Raw genomic sequence first — 24,161 nt, forward strand, 5'->3', positions numbered from 1 at the left:
TTATGTTTCACCTTAAATATATTTAAAATGATTTTGTTAAATGGAATTTTGAATTTAATTGAATTTAATTCTAAAAGAAATAAATTAAATGTTTTGTCTTATTTCCTCTTAGGATGCCTCCGACGACGTGACAAGCTCGCAAGCGCGGATGGGGTCCTAGACGTGTGCGCATAACACACGATGAGGTAGAGAGGGAGGCATCGGTTCCAGAGGAGAACCCAGGAGCACCTCTCGAACAACCAAATGAACCTAACCGTGACATTTTAGTAGCCATTCAGAATCTTATTGGCATTGTTTAGGAAAGGATCCCAGCAGAGAACCCTTAGGTTAGGAGTCATGACTCTGGGAGTCATAGATCTGTTGATAGAGAGCGAAGCTGGACCCCAGCTCCGATTCCTGTAGAGAGTCAGGGTGGAAATGAGCCAGAGTCAGTGCATATGCCAGGACCACCTCCAGTGGTGGAACTAGTTTATTTTGAGAGAGGTCGTCGAGATCCAGGGGATCTCATCAGGGAGGTCATGCGCCTCCAACCACCATCCTTCGGAGGTTCTACAGATGGAGTAGAGGATGAGGCATGGCTTCTGAGTCTTGAGAGGTGCTTTGCGTTGCATTCTTATGAGAGCAACTTGAAAGCACATGTTGCAGTTCATCTTCTGAGAGGGACAGCCTCCACTTGGTGGAGACAGGAAGAGTACAAATGCGGATTAGTTCTTGATACACTCACTTGGGAGATATTCATAGAGAGGTTCCATGAGAGGTACCTATCAAAGCACTTTAGGCAGCGTCGTATAGATGAATTTCATGATCTCCAACAAAAAGGCTTGTTAGTAACCCAGTATGAGAGTAAATTCTTTGAGTTGTTGCTATATGTAGATTATCTAAAGGATGAGAAACTTCTTGTAAACCGCTTCATCAGGGGATTAAATACCGATATAGCCGAGCCTGTTAGGATGTCCTCTCTAGAGAGCCTTCAGGTTGCTATGGAGAAGGCACTGATTGTCGAAGAAATTCAGGTTAGACCATAGGACAATAGGGATCGGTTTCAGAACCAAAATCCCGCACCTCAGACTTATGGATTCCAGAAACCACATTGGAAAGGGAACAACCAAAATTCTCAGGGGTTCTCCAAACCCCCTCCTCCACAACAGACACCATAGAACCAGAGGCAAAAGCCTCCACAGTATCAGTAGGGCTCCAAGCCTAAGTAGTGGCAGACTCAGGGATAGAAACGTGATCAGAAAGAACAGGGGCAGTACACACAGCCGGTGGGGACTCAACAGTCCTCTAGGGGTGGGTACAGCGGATCCAGTAGGATAGGAGGTTAGTCATTCTCTAGGCCTCAGGGTGCCTAGTTCCAGGCATGGGGTGCTTGCTTTACATGTGGAGCCATGGGGCATATGGCGAGGGATTGCCCTCAGGGACAGGTAGCAGGGAGTAAGTGGATGGCTGCTTCAGAGCCGACAGTTGGTGATATAGGTAGGTCCCATAGAGTATTCGCAGTGGTTGACAACCGCCAGGCTGAGCATCAGGCCACGGTTATCTAATCTACAGGTGTAATCAAAGGTAACAATGTATCTATTTTGTTTGATTCAGGAGCTACTGACTCCTTTATATCTCCATTGGTTGTGGAGCATTGCGGGCTAGTGGCAACTAGGCAGGGTGTCAGTTGGGAAGTGGAATTAGCTTCAAGGGCTAGAGTGTTAGTGGAATCAGAGGTTAGGGCATGTTAGCTACAGATTGGCAAGACCACCACTTTAGTAGACCTTAGAGTGACCCCACTTGGATCTTATGGAATCATACTTGGCATGGATTGGCTTTATGCCCACAGAGCCAAGATGGATTGCCACCTAAAAAGGATTGAGTGTGAGGATGATCATGGTTCACCCATAGTTATCACCAGAATTTAGAGGCCCATGTCTCTTCGTATGATCTCCGCAATGCAGCTTAAGCGGAGCATGCAGAATGGATGTCAGCTTTTTGCTATCACAATCAGTGACAGAGAGGAAGAGGAGGAAAAAGAAACATTGCTCGATGACCATCCTATCCTTAAGGGATATTCAGATGTATTTCCTTCAGAATTACCGAGGATGCCTCCTTGTAGAGAGATTGATTTTCATATTGACCTAGTACCAAGAGCCGACCCAGTTTCCAGAGCACTTTATAAAATGACCACAAATGAGCTTAATGAACTTAAAATTCAGCTCGAGGAACTTCTTGAGAAGGGTCATATCCATCCTAGTGTATCCCCGTGGGGTGCACAAGTCATCTTCATTAAGAAGAAGGATGGATCTCTCTGATTGTGTATGGATTATTGGCAGCTAAATAAAGTAACCATCAAGAACCGATATCCGTTGCCCAGAATTGATGATTTATTTGACCAGCTTTAGGGTTCCAAAGTCTTTTCCAAAATAGATCTGAAGTCAGGATACCATCAGTTGAGAATAGTGGAAAGTGATATCCACAAGACTACATTTTGCACTAGATATGGTCACTATGAATTTACCGTAGTCCCCTTTGGACTTACGAATGCCCCAGCAGTTTTTAGGAGCCTCATGAATGGGGTGTTCCATACCTTTCTGGACCATTTTGTTATTGTGTTCCTCGATGATATACTGATATATTCTTGGAATGATAATGAGCATGAGGAGCACCTAAAATAGGTATTGCAGTGTTTGCGGGATAACTAGTTGTTTGGCAACCTATCGAAGTGTGCTTTCTTTCGATCTGAGGTCAAGTACCTTGGACATGTTATTTTCAGTGATGGGATCTCAGTTGACCCATCAAAGATTAGGGCTATTATGGATTGGCCAGCGCCTACCAGTGTGACAGAGGTCAGGAGTTTCATGGGTTTAGCAGGGTATTACTGATGTTTTGTCGAGGGTTTCTCCAGAGTCACACACCCTATTACTTCTCTTCAGTGTAAAGGGAAGAAATTTGAGTGGATAGAGAAGTGCAAGAAGGCCTTTCAGGAACTCAAGAAGGCACTTACTAGCTCTCCTATCCTTGTTGTACCAGATCCTTTAGTTGACTTCATGGTTTGTACAGATGCTTCCCTAGAGGGTTTAGGGGCAGTTCTTATGCAAGGTGGTAGGGCCATAGCTTTCGAGTCTAGGAAACTTAAGACTCATGAACTTAATTATCCCACTCACGACCTTGAGTTCGCAGCAGTAGTGCATGCACTTGTGAGGTGGAGACACTTCCTTTTAGGTCATCACTTCGAGTTGCATTCAGACCATCAGAGTCTTTAGTACATCTTCACTCAGCCGAACCTTAATGCATGTCAGAGGAGATGGATGGAGTTCTTGTGCGAATATGATTTTGATGTTCACTACATCAAAGGAAAGGAAAATGTAGTTGTAGATGCCTTGAGTAGGAGACATCATGAGGTTTACACCATATCCATGGGCACAGACTTGGGAGACCATATACTTTGGCACTTGTCAAAGGATGGATGGTATGCAGAGGTTTGTCAGGTAATACGTTCTCAGGTTACTCTAGAAGGGAAATATGTGGATTATTCTTTGGAGTTCGATGGACTGTTACGCCACAGAGGGCACATTTATGTACCTTCCTTCAGAGGGTTGCGAGAGTTCATTGTCACGGAGGCTCATAGAGCTCCTTATGCAGTGCATCCCGGGGTTAAGAAGTTGCATGCTGACTTGAGGCAGTTATATCATTGGCCGGGAATGCGGTAGCTCATTGCTGAGATAGTAGCTCGGTGTCTCGAGTGTTAGAGGGTAAAGGCAGAGCACCACCATCCAGGTGGGTTGCTTCAGTCTCATGCTATACCAGAGTGGAAGTGGGATACTATATCCATGGATTTCATCATTGGTCTACCTATGTCTTCTCGTCGCCATGATGTTATCTTGGTGACAGTTGACAAGTTGACCAAAGTAGCTCACTTTTCACCAGTTCGTACTACATTCATAGCTCCAGCAGTAGCACAGGTGTTCTTGCGAGACATTGTTAGGCTTCATGGCATACCCTGCAAGATTATATCTGATAGGGATTCTCTTTTCACTTCTTCCTTTTGGAAGTCATTACAGGCAGCTATGGGCACGAAGCTCAATTTTAGTACAGCCTATCACTCGGAGACAGATGGTCAGACAAAGAGGGTTAATCAGGTGTTAGAGGATATGCTTCGTATGTACATCATGGATCATCAGACCCGATGGGAGGAGTGTCTTCCCTTAGTGGAGTTTGCCTATAACAATGGGCATCACACTTCTTTGGGAATGCCACCCTACCAGGCATTATACGACAGGCCTTGCAAGATGCCCTTGAGTTGGGATCGCATAGAGGATAGAGTTGATATTGGTCTTGAGATAGTTTGAGATATGGAATAGCAGGTGGATTTGATTAGGCAGCATCTCAGAGAGGCTTGGGATAGACAGAAGAAATATGCCGATGCAAAGAGGATAAATCGTAGCTACTTGGTTGGAGATAGAGTTTTCTTGAGAGTGCGACCGCATAAGAGTCCAATCCATTACGAAAAGGGTTCTAAGATCGCACCTCACTTTGTAGGACCTTTTGAGATTCTGGAGAGGATAGGCCCAGTTGCCTACCATTTAGCTTTGCCACCTAGCCTGTCACGCATCCATGATGTGTTTCATGTTTCAGTTTTGAGAAAATATATCTATGATGAGTCTCACCTTCTAGATTGGGATGCCTTGTAGGTGGAGTCGGACGGGCAGCTAGCTTTGGAGCCCATTCGCATTTTGGCATGCCGGACATTGGCCCTTCGAGGTCAAGAGTTGGACCAGGTTAGGGTCCAGTGGGATTGTTATGATGAGGTTATGGCTTCATGGGAGGATGCAACACGTATGAGAATAGAGTACCCTCACCTCTTTGATGAACTTCAGGAGGAAGTTCATGCCTAGAGGGGGAGGATGTGAGGCCTCACCTCAACTCAGTCTGACATTCAGTGGAATTTATATTTTAGACTAGTATGGATACTTTACTTTGATGCATTTTGAGACTTAGAACTTATATGATTTCAGGATTTGGATAACATTGCTATGATTTGATGATTTACTTATGTGCTTTATGAGATAGAACACTACATGATTGTTAGATAGGATGATATTGCAATGATAGATGTCGTTATTGAATTTGTAGGACTTTACTCTGAATATAGAACTATGATGTATGTTTAGTTTATGTGAATTGGGATGAAATTGCTTATGTGAAATTGCTTGATAAAAGATGTATTCAATCTGTGCAGATGAAAATTGTATGCAAGTAATGATGTGTATTGTTATATTATTGAATTATATTATATATGGATATTTGGAAGTACTAATGTGTAAATTGAGATGCGCAGGAAATTTACCATGTGACCATGGAAAATTACGGAGAATCAAACCTAGACTTATGTATGTTCGTAAGCCAGGATTTGTCTATTTGGAGAGACAACACCCCATTTGTGTTGTATTTTATTCATAACAGTATATGCTACATGAGTGTTAAGTGTTTTTTAAATTTATTGTGTAAAAAAACCATAAGAGACAATATCATGTTTTATTTTTGTAAAAGTATTTTATTTGTGTCACTTGACACGTGTGGATTTAAATTTAAATGTTCTATTTTGTCTCTTGGTGGGAAAGTGTTTAATTATAGTTCTTCTTAAATAAAATAATGTGTTGTCATAAATACTTTGGGAATATAATATTTGGGGTGGTCAACTTATGTTTGACCCGAAAATAAACATCAGAGGGGTTTAAAATGGGTTAAATGAACACCTAGGGGTAGTTTAATAGGGTTTCCTAAAGCCCATAAGGTATACCTAGGGGTTAGGGGTAATTTTAGGCAAGTTTCTACTTTATAATGATCTTTTTAACACTTTAAAAATTGGTTTTTTTGAGTTGAGCGAAAATTGAAAATTAGAAGTTAAATCTAATCAAGATTTTTCCTTTTGGAATGGGAGTCTTTTTGCATTTTTGCTTTCTTTCCTTTTTGGTTTTTAGAAACATGTGAGAACTCAGAAAGTGAGCTTCTTAAGCAAAATTTTTGAGAATTGGAGGGTAATCACCCACTCTCCGTTTTTGGAGACAGAAGAAAATTTGAAAAGAAAATAATGTTATGGAATAGAAAAATTGATAAAGGGTAGAAGGAAAGAGATTCGTGGATTGGGTAGCTCTTCATCAAATATCATAATACCTTTGGGCAGATTAAGGTTGGTTTCAGTTATTCTTTCTAATGTCTTCTTCTTGTTTATGTCTGGAAGTTTGTTGGTGTAAGAAATCTGTGTTCTTGAAAATTTATGTTAGAAAATCTTTTGGTATTTTTGCTTTATGATTTGTTTGTGTTTTGGGAGTTTTCTCAAGATCTCTTACTCTTGGGAGGGAAGAGGATCTTGAGGGTGGTAGCAGTGACAACCCTCGAGTGAGAGACTCTCTTTTGAGAGCGATCACAAGGGATCTTTGTGTGACCCTTTCTGCATGGCCTGTTTGTGCAATGGGGGTCATAAGGAGGGATATAAGGCTAGAATGCCTTTGGGGGGCATAAGGAATAAGGGGTTGAGATTCTTGATATTATTATTGTGCCATGAGGTGGCTTCTTGTTTGTTTCATACTTGCAGTTCTCCTCAGGGTATTGGTCCACTACCACCCTTTGAAAATGTTCATCACCAAAGTGTGGTGTTGTGAAAGCCAAGTTGGGAATGTGTCTGGAAAATCTGTATGCATTTGCTTTCTATGTGTTTGCCTGTTTGTTACCCGTCTAGGAATTGGTTCTCCGAGCTCGGGGGTGGCTACTAGTTAGCCTAGGTTGGGAGGTGAGCACTCCGTGGTCATATTTGTGTTTATCTATTATGCAAGAAAGTCAGGAGAAAGAGAATAGGAACCATGAAAAAGACACAGAAGATTATTATTGAAGATACTTAAATTCAGTTGCAGATATTTGTTTAAATTTGTTATAGAAGTATGCCTCATTCATAGAAAAGAGAAGCAAGTTGTAATTATTGAAAATAGACTTGAAGTTTTATTGTTGTGGCTATACAAAGAAACATCCTGTAAATTGGTAGAATATCTTAGAATTGTTAAAAAGAAAAAAAAGCTTGTTTTATTTCTACTTCTGGTTTTTAGTAAACGAAAAGTTATTTTGAGTTGCATGCAAAAGCTTCTTTGTATTATGGAAACAAGAAAATAGATTTCAATTAAAATTTATCTATATTTTACTTGTGGTAAAGTAGGAGTTATTTATGCTAAAAGAGCTTAAGTATTATAGAGCAAAAAAGATGTTTTATGTAAATATTTTATAAAAAAGAAAAAATCAATGAATCTTTTTATTCTAGTGAAGTATATTGTATTTCTTAAAATGTATTTCTAACTTGTATCTTTAGTTAGTGTTGATTAAAGAGCTTCTCATATATATATATATATATATTTCTGAATTAACTTAATGCTTTTCCCTTTGTTATATTAGTTTAAAATTTTTGCATGTAAATCTCTTTTTTTTTTTTTTAAATATATATATACATATTGAAATATTTTAACCCTTTTTAACTATGATTATAAATTTATATAAATATAAATATATATATATATATATATATATATATATTTATATATATATTTATATATTTATATATAATATATTTAAAAAAAAAAAATTAAAAAAAAGGGGCAATTATTTTTGGGTCCACGCGGACCCCACTGTGTGTATGCACAGTGAGGGCTGCGCGGCGCCCACTATGTACACACACAGTGGAGCCGCTTCGGCTCCCACTATGTGGACACACAGTGGACGGTTGCGGCCGCCACTGTGTGGCCACACAGTGGGGAGCCGCTAGCGGCGCCCACTGTGTGGACACACAGTGGTGCCACGGCGCCCACTGTGTGCCCACACAGTGGTGCCACGGTGCCCACTGTGCGCCCACACAGTGGTGCCACGGCCCTCCCTGCCTCCACTTCCGTAACCTACAATAAAAAAAAATGGCCGCCTTGGTGTTTCGGCCCAGCAAAAAGAATTCTCTGTTAAAAAAAATATGGGTTAAACCCTAGCGCGGGTGGGGCTAGGGCAAATGGATTTTAAAAATAATATGGTAATTAGATTTGATAATATATATATGAGAAAATAGAACCCTAATTAGGGTTGGAGAAATATGGATTAATATTTAGAAAGCTATTGTGCTTTTGAAATAGATTTAAAATATTTAAAATATATGTAATATATATATGTATCTATATATATATATGTATATATATATGTACATATGTATGTATATATATATGTATATATATAAAATTTTGGTCATAATTTGGATTAAGTATTTAATTATAAATATATATATATATATATAGATATATATATATATAGATATAGATATATATATATATATATAATTCTAGTTATAAATTGGAGCAAGTAATAAAGAGAAATTTAAAAATGGTTGGTTAGGCTATATAGTCATATTGGAGATTAAATTAATCTTTCCTCTCCTATTCCTTTAGCTTGATTGATTTAATAAACCTAATGACTAGGTATCTCTTGGAGATAAAATTAAACCAGTTAGTTTTCCGCAAATAATATTTAACAATCTATCGATGCTTGGTTCATCTCAGAACTAGCTCGAATTTAATTATGAAAATTTCTATAACGCTTTTCGTGTGAGTGAACTTGTTAATTAATTAGTATGTTTTAAAAAAAAAATTGTTCCATCTTTGCCCTAAATTTTGGGCATGACATTTTGGTATCAGAGCAAGGTTTCCACACTAGGAGCCTTACTCACTTATGTTTCACCTTAAATATATTTAAAATGATTTTGTTAAATGGAATTTTGAATTTAATTGAATTTAATTCTAAAAGAAATAAATTAAATGTTTTGTCTTATTTCCTCTTAGGATGCCTCCGACGACGTGACAAGCTCGCAAGCCCGGATGGGGTCCTAGACGTGTGCGCATAACACACGATGAGGTAGAGAGGGAGGCATCGGTTCCAGAGGAGAACCCAGGAGCACCTCTCGAACAACCAAATGAACCTAACCGTGACATTTTAGTAGCCATTCAGAATCTTATTGGCATTTTTTAGGAAAGGATCCCAGCAGAGAACCCTTAGGTTAGGAGTCATGACTCTGGGAGTCATAGATCTGTTGATAGAGAGCGAAGCTGGAGCCCAGCTCCGATTCCTGTAGAGAGTCAGGGTGGAAATGAGCCAGAGTCAGTGCATATGCCAGGACCACCTCCAGCGGTGGAACTAGTTTATTTTTCCTTTTCCCAATGAGAAATATATAACCCTATTAAAATGGGGGAAAAGTCTTGAGAAATCTCCATGGGGAGAGGAATATTTAGCAATCGTGCAATTTCATCATCCTTTGCAACCATCTCTTGCTGAAACCTACTACATTTTCTTTGTTCAATGGCCACTTGATTTTCTAAGGTGTGGATCCTAGCCTCTCCATCTTAGACAACTTGCTATAGCTATGATGTATGATCTTGTTTACATCACAAAAGAGTCTCCACCTCTGAAATGTGCTCACTGGATTGCCCGAGACTAGCTTCTTTCACTTTTAGCTCCACTTCAAATTTCATCTTTTCCTCAGATAACGATACTTGAGCCTCACTCAGTTGGTGAGCATAACCTTCCTTTAGAAGAATCTCTTCATGCAACTGTATTTGGACCTGAGTAACATCCCTAGAGGCTACCTTTAATTGTTTTATCTCTGAATCCTTCTCCTACAATTCCTTCACAACTACATTTCTTGTTGCCTCTTGGCCTTTTAATTGAGAGCTCACATTGTTGAGAGCTGAGTGCAGCTTCCCTTTCTTCGAATTAGCTTGGGTCAACAAGTTTTGCTAGACATGTGGCATGGGACACCATGACACAGACAGGATTGGCACTACCGATGATACTAGCAAGAGTGATCAGTGGATTCCTCTTTCTAGATAGGGCGAGATGAGGGTTGGTTGTGGGATGGGAGAGGACTTTGGAGATAGTGGTGACAGAGCACACCAAGTTTGCATGGGGGTCGTGTCTACTGGTACACTTGCACTATGAGCTGCATTAGTTTATTTATCACAGATCAGCAAGATTGGGATGCAAAGTGACACTGTTGTAGGTGTGGGCTTATGAGCATCTACTAGTTACATGACCGATACATTTTAGAGGCAGGAGACATGGGTGTAGCTATGTACATTTATATGATATGATTACATCATAGCCATAGATTGGGAGACTGGAGTATTGGCACAGGGTTATCAATGAGATAGATAGTGTGGTATGGAGGCCGACAGAGGAGGTTTTGGTTCCCAAAACCATAGATTGGAAAACCTAAAGACTTGTCAAATCCTCAAGCAGTCCAATCGGCCTTGGCCAACGAACATGGATAGTCAAAGACTAAATCCCTCTGCTTTTTAGGCTCTGCTAAACCTAGGCGGGTCTGCCTCACACTCTCAAGCACAAAAGAGATTATTTAAAGTGGATTTAAGCCTTTTAGCAAATTACAAACTGGCAAATTATTGTCTGCACTATGCTTTATTATGTGCTTTAACTGAATGCTTTGAAAAGAAATGATTGTGAATGTACATTGAAAATGAGATTTCTTTCAGGACCTAAAAGACATATGCATAGATCAGTTCATATAGGATTTGGGAAGAATGTTTTTCTGTCAAGGTCCTGTTGACTCTAAATTTTACCTTGGAAATAAACAACCTTATGGGAAATTTAGTAATGGGGGACCAGTTATGCATGGTTCACTGAATAACCTCCTGGATTGAGAAGTTGACTCTTCCTTATGTGTTTTGAGGAAAGGGAAAGAAGGAAACACCTAAAACCATAAATCTAGACTACTGAGGCGATGCCCTAGAGATTTTTTTAAGAAGACATGAGTATAGAAGACCCAAGTATATATTATTTCTAGAGCCCATTCAACAATCTACAAGTCTGAATCAGGAACATAATTAAGACACAATTAAATTTCTTCGCAACATAAAGAAATACTTATCATGCATTTACCTGATAACAAGTGCAAAACATAGTTTAATCGGCAAAATATTAGATATATGTATTTCTAAAGTTATTGGAATTCTAATAGTAAAGTAGAGAAAAGACCATCAAAAGCATATTGAAAGAAGTATCACAAAGGCCATAGGCACATTTTGATTATCCTTCTTCAGAAAATAGTAATAGTTTTAAAAGAGTAAAATTCCTACTAAGAAAACTTAATTGTTCTTCTTCAAAAGTTATGACCCCCACAACAGGGAAACGAAAAACATAAATAGAGCCCGTAGCTATGGAAAAAGCTCCCAAACATGCCAAAATGGCATAACCTCCCCTAAATAGAAAAAACAATGTCGTGTTACCCTAAAGATTACATGCAGCAAAGCGGCCTCCAGACTTCACTTCCTATCTACAATGATCTTCATACTGTCATAAATTGAAAAGATTTTGCTAACTGTAGAGGGGCAGGCTGGGAAATCTTTTCAAACATAAATGTGCCCACCAAAACATGATGGAGCTAGGTAACCGCTTGCTTATAGCACTACAAGTTGGGCCCCAAAAAGAAGCCCAGTCAGCAATGTTTCTCCATTTGTCATCTTCACGCTACTCCAAAACTTGAACGACAAATAAGGATTCAGGGAGTAGCATTGAGCTAACAAATGTCTTGTACGCCCCGCACTACTCGAAAACTAAAAAAGGCAAAATTAAGCGACCCAACCGAAAACCTTAGTTACGGGAATTTTAATATGAACAGGACCTTGAATGCATACAGATCAAAACCTTGAAAAATTAATAACAGACCAATGCCTCTATCCAAGGATATATATGACACTTTGTGGATAGAATATCTTATCAACTCAAGAGACAATTTCTCATGAACTATGAAGGTTCAATATGTGTTACACAAACAATAAGAACTCAATCTTTCACCTAGTGCAAGAACATGTCATTCACATCATAGCAAATCTATAAACAGATTTATCAAGAGGACAAAGATAACTCATCAACACAAAAGTGTACACAATATTTGGAAAAAGAGACAGTGAACCTTGTATATTAATCTTCATGAAATAATTGCATACATAAGTTGCACTTGTAAATACTTCATTACAGATTGCTTGCACAAAATGATCTTCTTTCTATAGACTTCTCTTATACAAAATGATATTCAATCCTTATAGCATTATGTTGTTCTTATGACTCTCCCCCCATATTAATGTTTTTAACCACTTATATATGTGGTTGAATGGGTACCATACCCTTTTTGGGGTGAAAAGTCACCATTTTACATTAAAATTAACAAAACCCTTTGAAATTAATATGCAAACTAGTTAGTCAATAACCTTGCTTTAAGCTATCTTTCAGGTTTTCATTTGGCTAGATGCCTTAAACTTCAAATACGAATCTTAATTTTTTGTGGTGGTAGGAAACATCTACTTCTAAACTGGGTCTTCATCAGATTTGATATTTGCATACATTTTCATTCCAAGTCGACATCTTCTTTCATGTAGGTTGAAATAACAGGCTTTTCATCCTTCTTATGGTCTTTTGTATGGTCTATAGTCAAAACACATTGTACAGATCTCATATTTGTACTGGAGCTTGGAAACTTGATTTTCTGAAATGGGTATTTCTTATATTTTCATGTTTCATTCATTTTAATTCTCTGTTCATATAATATTTTCTACAGATCAAAAACACTAGTCTTTCATGGGCTCCATTGGAATTAATTTATTCATATCCTCCTTTACTCTAGTTGTTCAAATCATTAGTCATCTATTATGTGTCATTTTCATGAAGTGAACACCATTTTTAATAGTAGGGTGCTTGCAATTATTTGGAAATTTGAAGCCCCAATAGGAGGCGGGGCGTAGTAGCAGAGAGGAGAGTGGCTCTAAGGAGAGAGGGCGGAGAGGAGAGATGGTCTCACGTAGTGAGAGGTAGAGGTGGATTGGTGTTACAAGTGCTAGCAGCATGGGTTCCCAAATAGGTATAGGCTCCTAGATAGGTACAGGGATAGGGACAGCCATAGGGGTAGCTAAAGGGATAGGGTGAGGGGAGAGAAGAGGATGAGCTACTATCCTTGAGGGAGATCTATCAGGGATAGGCAAATGAGATCCAAGATCTAGAGAGGGATACAACTAGACTTAGGAGACAATTGAGGGATACTAAGTGTGAGAGGGATCAGGATATTCAGCGCTATATAGAGGCTGAGACAACACTGAGGGTAGGGAGATAGGTAGTAGAGGACATAGGGGCTGGATACACCTATGTTTTGCGGGAAGGGGAGGCAATAGGCTATTGCAGAGACCTATACTATGGAGTGGTGCCACCAGATCAGCAAGCTAGGAGATTCTGAAGACCATCACGGATGGTGAGGACCTCTAGAGGGAGCGACAAGAGACAATCATCTAGCGGTGGGGTCATGGGTCCTCCACCACCACCAGATAGAGGGGGCAAGAGAGATGGTCCTAAGACGGGTCCTTCCAGGGCTAAGACTCCATCGAGGCTAGCTAGCTCCGAGGGAGGGAGTTCATCATAGCCTTAGAGGGCTTCCTATGTATCATTTTTTGTACCATTTTTGTATGATGATGTAAACACCTTTGGGTGATTTTATAGCCATATGTATTTTGACATCATTGTATCATGACACTTATGATTTATATATATATATATATATATATATATATATATGAGATGATTCATCATTGTGAAAGCTATATGCATGTGTACCTATGTGATGTATGTTTCTATGTGATGCTTATGATATAGATGCAAATATGTACATGATGAAATACAATATTTTTTATTCTTTTTATGTTTTATATGTTATGCAAATGTGAATGTATAAAATGTAGATGAATATGATAATGCAAATAACTATTTACATGATGAAAATGTAAAATGTGCTAACATGTGTTGTGTGCAGGATGTGATGCAATTGTGATATCTATATGTATGTATGAAAAGCTAATATGTGGTAATGTAGGTGCAAGCTACATGAAATGTATATATTTTTGGTGTGTCATTATACTCAATCATGTGAAAGAAGGCTACATGGACTCGAGAAGGATGATGGAGGTCAATCAAGAAAGGGGGATGGAAGATAGAAGATATGAAAGTGAAAGAGCTTCTTGTGTGTTATCATCATTGAGCTTTATTATGGAAAATAGGTTATGACTATCTAGATATATGTTCGACCCAGAAAGTCATTGTACCCATTTGCATGGAGATTAGATAGTCACAAACAAATAATGCCCCAGTTCACACTAGACTCACAGTGTCCTCATATCCTTGGACAAGTCAAAGTATTACTAAGAGACAATCCAGAGACAACAAAGAAAAATAGGTGACGATACCCCATCCTTGCCTTTCTAGTCAAAGACATCCTAGAGATAGAATCTCTAGTCAGAGACATCCCATAAAAGCTAAAAGACATGTCACCAAAAGATAAAATCAAAAGAAAACCAAGACTCGACACCAACATTCACTGTAGTCCTCAGGTTTAGTGTCTCTTGTAACTTGTATAAGTCTATTTGATTGTGGTCATGATGTTTACTTTCACAGAAGGATAGATAGCACTGAACCATAATGTTGTCTGAGTCTATTGAAAGATTTGATTTGTTGAAGCCCATTGTTGTTGTTGTGTCTCATCTGAAACTGATTGAATCCATGCAACTGATACTTTATTGTGAAGAAGATGAAACTTTATTGTGGATTGGTGATGCAAATGTTGCTTTATTAAGATTGTGCACAGATAAACTGAAGAAAAATTGGAAGAAACTATAATCCTTGAAACATTTTATGCTCTTAGCTCCATACCCATTACTAAACGTAGGATTTTCCTTAGCCATAGATAGGAGTTGATTTATTATGGATGGAAAGGGGTAAAAAGGAAAGATTATTATGAATGACCAACCAATCTTAGGTAGATCAATAACAAGCCATGATGGGAATGGGTAAGTTATTATGGATGAATAGGTTGTGAGTGTGTGCAAAGTGAAGGGATGAGATTGAATCCTAAAGGAGGGAGGAGCAATGTCTCTACACATGGCGTCGGTGACCTGATTTTCACCATGGTACCTACCTAGGCTGCCACTGAAGTGGTTTTCACCATTGGATGAAATGTTTTTCTTTATTTTTTTGATTTTTTAATTTTTTTGTGTCATAAGGTGCCTATTTGCTAGGTTTTCACCAAGTAATGATTTTTATTTTTATGATTTTTTTTGTATTTTTTTATTTTTTTTATTTTTTTGTATTTTTGTATTTTTGCATTTTTTTGCATTTTTTAATTAGGATATGTTGAAGAGCTATGTGTAAAATTGGGGGAGGTGTATGTTGTTGATAGGATCCTCCAAAGGTTTTCCCTTTAGGGTTGAGAGTTGATATGCACCAGATCCATAGGCTATTGTAATGATGTAAGGACCAAGCCAATTGGGTTCAAACTTGCCCTTCTTCTCTTTGTCTTGCTGATTTTTGGGGTTTTCTTTGAGAATTAAGTCACCTACCTCAAATGTGCGAGGTTTTACCTTATGATTGTAACTGTAACATTCTTTGATTGAATGATGTGTAGCTCAAGTGTCTATCTTCCTTGATAAAGGATCTGAGATAGAATTACTAGGGTGTAAACTACGTAGGCCCATATACGTGTCACCTAAAGAAGTTTGGGCATCCCTGACAAAAAAGTCTCATGAGGAAGATCCATTAAAGGTCCATGATGTATCACCAGAAGGGAATGGATGTGTGGAACAAGTGGATGAATGATGAAGGCTTATGATTATGAAAAGAAGTGAAAGTATCATAGCATGATGGAGATTTAGGATCAACAAGTATGTTTTTTGACTTAAAATTATAGAACTTTTGCCCCCAGTTATTTTGATATTAGGGGAGTGTTAGGTCCCAAAGACAACTGAGAGGGGGGGGGGGTGAATTAGTTGTCTAGAAAATTCAAACCAAAAACAACTTAACCAACTTAATGCTTAATACCGGTAAAATAGATTAATATATCGGTAGACAGTTTTAACAGTTAATTGCAATACCGGTATGAATTAATGCATGAAACAAAGAGACAATAACATCCACAATACATAACACCAATATTTGTACGTGGAAACCCTGTAAGGGGAAAAACCATGGTGGGAAACCTTACCCACAATCAGATGATACTACTATAGATAGTAAGTGTACATAAATGGGGTCTGCACATGCAGAAAGGCCAAGCACCTAGAGCTCACTGCTCAATCACAAATGGGAAGTCTCACTGACTTACAATTAGATGGTTAAATTCAATAAAATGTACTACTCAAAATAGCATCTTTCTATGCTAGATTTAGTACCAATGCAGTTCTGATTATCTTCACAAAAACCCTCCTTCAACCTTCAAATGATGTCTACATGTATAACTCTGCTTAATCTCGCATATACCTTCACAATTCCTTTTTCACAATCCTTTCCTCCTATATTGATCTTACAAATAAGATCTTACATTTATACCATACCCTAAGACCAAATTTAGTAGGTCGGCTCTAGATGATATTACAATAAAATCAATTTACAAATAGATTATACCCGATGCAATAATCGATTGACATGTCAGCTTGATGCATTTACACTAATAATAAATCATCTCCATAGCATGTCATGCTGATCTGAAATAGATAAACCTGTCAATGTAGTCTGGACCTATTTGCCTATAATAGCAAATATGCAACTATGAATATGCTAATGAACAAACCTTCAAGACAAAGTGTCCAAATGATGTCTTCAACATAACCATGTGTTTTCCATATCATTCCAAGTGTTGGTGATCAATATATCCTACCGATGGATAGAATACCAGTGACTATGCATGAGTCACTTGATTTGCTGGTGAATAATAACTATATACCAGAGTTGATAAGTGATAGGTGTTGACATGAATGACAAAACCATACCAAAATACCAACAAGGAGATCAACTCTTGTCTTTTTCTTTCATAATATTTTTATCCTTGACTTTGATTTTTGCAGAGTCCAATAGCTTTTGATTTTGATTTGGACTGAAGGAGTTCTCTTTATTTTTTACTTTTAGATTTTTCTTTTCAAAGCTTGATTTTCATCCCCAATGAGTGAGGGCTTTTGTAATTCTTGTTGATCCAAGTCTAGGAGCGAAGTAGAAATGGAAGGAGTGGATGAAATATTAAGGCTATGTGAGTTCTCAAGAGGGTTGGTGATACACTTAGCAAATTCTTTGTTGGAACCACTCTTAGGACTATTGATATAAAGAGTTGCTTGCACCACTAGAGGAGATTTGCATTCATGCTTAGTAGCCACAACACTAGGTGGCTCACACCCAATTCCTTGCAAATTGTTTATATATTATTCATGTTGATTGAACATCTTAGAAGATAGTGGGAGTTGATCAACATGAAAGATATACTCACCACATCCCTTGTCCTTAATCTTGAACTTTTCTTTGATCTCTACTTGTTTTGATGTAGAAGCTTTCAAGGATTCTGGATCCACATATGTCAAGGATGGAACAACTTCTCGATTGAATGGGATTGTTATTTCTGATCTAGCTTGTAGGTTATTGCAATATATGAATGGATTTGGATCAGCTTTGATGGTCACTTCAACTCCATCATGTGGAAATGTGATACATCGATGATATGTAGATGGTACTGTGCTCAACTCATGAATCCATGGATGTCCTAGCAATATGTTGTATGTGAGTGCTGATCAAGGACTTGAAAAACCACATCTTTTGTAATTGGCCCAACTCTGAGAGGTAAGGTGATTGCACCCTTGGATGAGCGATCTTCATCATCATATGCCTTGATGGTAATTTTGTTTATAGAATTCACAGTGTTTTCAAAATATCCCAATTTTATTATTGTGTTCAAAGTACATATATTCCATCTATCAGGACTCATTTTATTTGATTTTTGTGTAGGAAGACTTCAATGTGTAAAGGTTTATTATGTGGCTGGCTCACAGAGGCATCGTCAGCTTCTGTGAATGTAAGAGAGTGTGGAATGGAAAGGTATCCCACCATGTCTTGAAAGTGGTCCACATTCAGATCAGTGACGATAGAAGTTTCTCTCAAAGTTTTATCAAGGATGGGTTTATGTGTGGGGGATATTTGTAAAAGCTCAAGGATGGAGATAAGTGTGGGTGTCTTCCCTAACTATTCTACAAGGTCATACTCAGGTTTTGTTGATAAGGAAGCAGTGTTTTTAGTTGGAGCACCTTGTAAAGTGAATTTACTTTGATGAGTTGTAACATTACATTCAGAGGTAGGCTCAAAAGAAGATCCAATGCCTTTCAGGACAACCTTGGGTCTTTGGGTAGAATTATCAGAAGTTTTATCCTTGATGATAATGGTAGAGACATAATTGTCCATTGAAATGTGATTGACAGTTGAATCATAATTATAGGATGCTCTGGTATAGTTGGTCTGGTCATTTGTGGCTTTAGCTTTTCCCTTGTCATGCTTTGGGAATGGTTCCTTAAACATCTCATGTTCTTGATTGGATGAATGCCCTTCAATCTCAATGTCACCTCTATCAATAAGATCTTGTATGATGTTCTTCAACTGATGACAATTTCCTATTTTATGTCCCTTTCTCTTGTGATATTCACAGTATTCATCGTCATTCCACCAATTTGGTTTGACCTTTGGCTCATATGGAGGCATATCTATAATTGTTATTATTTTGTTTGCCACTAGCTTCTTGAAAGTTGACTCAAGTGGCTCTCCAATGGGGTGTACTTCCTTCATGATTTGGAAGTTGTTTGAGTATTCACTTGGTTATTTGTAGATCTTGATCCAAAAATACAATTTTGGGTCGTACTATATTGGTATCAACAACACCAACATTGTCTTTGTTCTTGTTTTTATTCCAAAATCTTGGCTTGTCTTTTTGTTTAAAGTCCTCTTTGTTTTCTTTGAATATCTTAATTACTCCTTGTTCAATTAGGACCTTCTCTATTGCTAAGCCTTTTTGAATGACGTCCTTGAAGGTGGACAAATAAGCTTTTGTCAGGTCATAACCAATGTCTTTGTTAACATTCTGGTTGAACATCTCTACCATTTGTTTTTGTGGAATTTCACAAGAGCATCTGCTAGCTAGATTCCTCCATCTTTGTAAAAATGAAAAAAATTCAATATCCCTTTGTTTAGTGTTGCACAGAGTGGTGACTGATATGTCTGTCTCTATGTTGTATGAGAAATGTTGGATAAAAGCCTCTGCTAGATCACCCCAAGACTTAATTCCTAGTGGGAGTTGGGAGAACCATTCCATAGCTTCATCACCTAAGATTTGTGGGAATAATCTCATTAAATATGTCTCTTCTATTGCTACCTCAATGCAAGCTATGAAAAACTATCTTATATGTGCCTTAGGATCCCCTTTTCCTCTATACTTATCAAACTTAGCTGTCACAAAGTGTGTAGGAAATGGAAGCATTGGAATGCTTTTTTCAAATGGATAGGGACATATGTCTCTCATTGTATAAGTTGGCTTCAGTGTATTTATGTCCATTTTCTTTTGTAAGTCCTTAATTTGCCATTCCAAATTGTTCTTAGGTTGAGATTGACTTCTTGGACCATATCCCATGCCTGAGCCATTGGGTGGGGGCGGAGCATATTGCATATATGGATGATATTGATCATACACGTGTTCATATGGAGGAGGTCTATAGTGATGCTGCATATAAGGACCATTTGGCATAGAGTTATGATGAGGAATGGAATATTTATTTTGTCCATGTATACCATACTCTACAGGCATGTCATGAGTTTGTTCTAATGTGTTGCCCCCAAATTTGACACGGGGTTTCCTTGTGTCTAAATGTTGATCATGCCTTTGGATATCCAATTGTTTTGGTGGTTGGTCCTTAGCATTGGAATGTGATTGAGTATATTTTTTTGCATAAGACTTCCATAATTGTCTACGAAGGTGAGTATCATATGCTTGACCATGTGTATGTGGGACCTCAGGTTTTTGAAACAAATATGATGGTGATTTAGGCACAAAATGTGATCCTCTATTGCCTCCACTACTAGGCCCTCTTTGATCCATGTTGAGGTGAGGTTCTTGCAAAGGTCGATGTTCCATTATTTGAGACATCTCAAAATCATGAGGAATCTTGGCTCCACTTTGTGCCATCCTTTTGTAAGAAATATTGTCTATCTCTCCTCACTATTTCCTCAGCCAATTGATTAAAACAAGGATCCATAATGGAGTCTTCCACTTCTACTAAATGTACAGAAAAGTTATCCATATTGTCATTGTGTGTATCATTGTTTTTTGTGTTATCCATGTGCTCAACATTTTGAGTGTTTCTATAAGTGTCCATGTCAGGTAATGTGGTATGATCAGAATTGAAAAAGATATCATTGTCATACTCATAGGCACTCATGTTTGCATTATCTTGAGCCTCTTTAGCTTCTCTCCTAGATTTTTGGGAATGGGTTTCAACCATGAACTATGTATTGACTAATATGTGGGAGACTAGATGAAAATGGAAAAGAGTATGGAAGACCAAGAGTTGGATGGAATGTAAATGAATCTGAGGTTTACTTGCAATGTCCAAAGTGTCCGACCAAGTATGTATGTAGTAGAGTAGGCATGAATTCCAAAGAGATGATAGTTTCTCTTGATGAGGTAAGTTAACCTTGACTCTAAGTAAGACCAAATGAGACCCAAAGGTGATAGACCTTGATGAGGGATCACTTAGCAAAATGTTGTTGTATGTAGTGTGTTGACAAAGTAAGATGAGGACAAGAAAGTGAACTTTTGACTCAAGTTTAGACAAATGTGAATGTAATGCAAGGTGTAAAGAAATGATGAACTTTGTGAGACCCAAAGATAGGTTGAATTCTAGATGAAAATCTGGAGAAATAACTTAGGAAGCTCAAGAATTCTGAAACTGATAGCTCTTGTTTGCTAGACTGTAAATTTTGCCAATTATGAACACAGATGTGCCTGTATACTTCACAGATGCAGTTAAATGACACAGATGTTGTTGAACACTGCACAGACATGTTTTTGAGATTTTGTGAATGCAATTTTCTTTAGGATGACACAGACACGGTTAAATGACACAAACATGTTTCTCTCAGACACAGACACATTTCTGAAAACTAAGTGCAATTTTTCCAATTTGTAAAGTTGTTTGTTGTGACCAAATCTAAATTTGTTTGACTATTTTTGTGAGAAGAGGACACAATGTTGATGAAGACTCAATGTTTGTAAGTGTTTAGACTCAAAATAACTTGAAGAAAAGTTTGTTGTTTATGTAAAAATGATTTGCATAAACTTGAAGACACAAAAGACATAATATTTTGATGTTTGATCTTGAATGTTTGAATGTTTAAAAGAAGACAAGCACAATTCTTAAGGTTGTCCAAGACAATAGTTATTGATCCCACATGGGGTTTCCCTCTAGGCTATGCTATTCAGAGCGGATACTTAGATGCTTGACCCCACTGGCTCCACCCTCGACACTCACTTCTTTAGGGAAGCCAAGCATTAGTCCCCATGAAAACTCTTCATGGTGAACTTTGTATCTCTACTAAGAACCATATGTGTGTGGGCCACTCCAGAGGTCCGACCTCCTGCCCCAACAACTAGAAGGATTTTGGTTTTCTAAAATAAAAAAGGTGCTAGTAAGGGCATTTGCTCATGTGGCCATACATGTGGCACTTTCAGCTCTGTAAATACAAAAGGCTCTCATCCGGTAGGGTTTACGCCCTACAAATGATCAAATAAATTTGATCAAATGGGTTTATGGAGAGACATAGTGTCGATATGAACTAAGAAGCACATGTTACCCATGGCTTTCACCATGGATATAGTTATTTATAGTGGTTTGAAAGAGGTGGGTTTTCCTCTCTACCACTTGGTTTGTTCCCTCCTCACTAGTATTCCTAGTGACCACATGAGGAGGTAGACCCTCTAAAGATTAAGCACAAAAGACACTAGTTCAATTTTAGTGCACCAATTGAAGTGTTTGGTAATCTATGAAAATAAGGCACAAAATAAAGATTAAAAATCCTTGCCAAAATTCTACAACAAATATTTTTAGTAGTTTTGCAATAATACCCCTCCTGCAAGCACACAAGTTAGGTAAATTTTAGATCCAAAAGACTTTGTGAAATAGGGTCCTTCAACAAGATGTTTTTTTTTATAGATTCAAAGATTTGATTTCCCATGAGTTATTTTGCATCATTAAAAACATAGCACCTGTAAAATTTATGGACATTTCCAGAAATGTAAGAAAATCCAAAAAATTTGCTAATTTGCTCCAAAAATTATTTTTGATGAAAAATCATAAAAAAATCATATAAAATGTAAAATTGATCCAAAAAATCTGAATTTTTTACTGGAAACTCTTGATAGCCTTCCAAACTTGCATACAAAAATTCCTACAACAAATCGACGCAATTTGTGAGATATGAGCAAAATAATGCAAAACCCTAATGTTCAAAGATCCAATTTTTTAGGAATTATTTTGCATCAAAATTAAAATCCCAAAGAATAGATCCTGTGTATAATTCTGAGAGATTTCAAAAAATGTAACAAAATCCGAAAAATTTGCTAAGTTTCTCTTAAAATTATTTTTGAATGAAAATGCATAACAAATTCATAGAAAATTCAAATTTGATCAAACAAATCTTATTTTTTTACTGAGCATTTTTATACTATTCTTGACCCGCAAACAAAATTGGATGTAAAAATTCCCATCAGTTTGTGAGATCTGATCAAAATAATGAAAAACCTTAATTTTTAAAGATTCAATTTTTTTGGAAATATTTAGCCTCAAAATTAAAATCACAAAGAATAGGTCATGCGTATAAATTGGATAAATTTCCAAAAATACAAAAAATTCACTCATTTTCTCTCAAAATTAATTTTTTATGAAAATTCATAAGAAAAACATAGAAAATTCAAATATGCTCCAAAAAATCTGAATTTTGGATTGCGATCTCTTGATACTGTCCCAAACCTTCAAAAAATATTTGATGCAAAAATTCATATTCTTTTGTGAGATTGAATCAAATCTCTCCAAGATCTTGATTTTGTGTCCAAAACCCTAGTTGCACAAGGTTGTTCTCCAAATTGATTTACAAAACAACAATATAGGGTTAGAAAAATCTACAAAAAACATAGATCTAACAAAAATCCATGTCCCATCGAGCATGCCAAAATGTTTATGGTGAAAAGTGAATAATGATATTGAAAGACTAAATGAATTCAACCACAAAACCCTAGCCTAACAACAACAAAGATCCACCATAACATATGAAGATTACCTAAGGCAATGCAAATCAAATAAAATCACAAAGATTATACCATCACATATCCAATAGGGTTTGGATCTCCATTCTTCCTATCTCCATTGATCTTGCTTGATATATTTTCTCTCAAATTTTATGTGTGCACAAGAGCTCAACAAAGAACGAAAGTGTGGATGCAAGCACGCTTAATTGCATGTGAAAGTTTGAAAGCATCGTTGGGGGTTTAATAGAATATTTAGGAGTTTGATAATGAAGGAAGCATCTCCTTATATAGAAGACACTATAAGAAATGGAGGGAAAAGATGAAGAGGTGTACAAGATAAATGGTTGGCTAAGATTAGAGGGTAGGTAGAGAAAATAAGAAAATAATAATAGGGTAGGTAGTGTAGGAATTAAGAGATGAATGACATGTGTCATGGGTAGAAAATACTAATGAATTAATTAAATAAATAAAGATTTATTTAATTAATAGAAGAAGTGGGATCAATTAAATAAATAAAATATTTATTTAATTTGGGAAAAGGATAATTTAAATAAATAAAGGTATTTATTTAAATGAGAAATAAGGCCAGAAGAGGATTAATGAATTAATTAAATAAATAAAGATTTATTAAATTAATAAAAGAATTAGGCTTAAAATAATTAAATAAGTAAATATATTTATTTAATTAGACAAGACAATTTTAGGTGTCTACAATATCTTTGACTAGTTAGAATAATACAAGCTACAGCTTAACCCCAAGAAATGTACCTTCGATGTTAATTCAAGTAAGCTATTGGGATACATTTTTTTAGCTAGGGGTATCGAAGTAGATCTAGCCAAGGTCAAAGCAATCATGGAAATGGTATCTCCTAGGAATATCAACCAACTTAGGTCACTCCAAGGAAGACTTCAGTCAATCAGAAGATTTGTTGCTCAGCTAGCAGATAAATATCAA

Source organism: Cryptomeria japonica, chromosome 8 (assembly GCF_030272615.1).
Source record: "Cryptomeria japonica chromosome 8, Sugi_1.0, whole genome shotgun sequence".
Taxonomy (NCBI): Eukaryota; Viridiplantae; Streptophyta; class Pinopsida; order Cupressales; family Cupressaceae; genus Cryptomeria; species Cryptomeria japonica.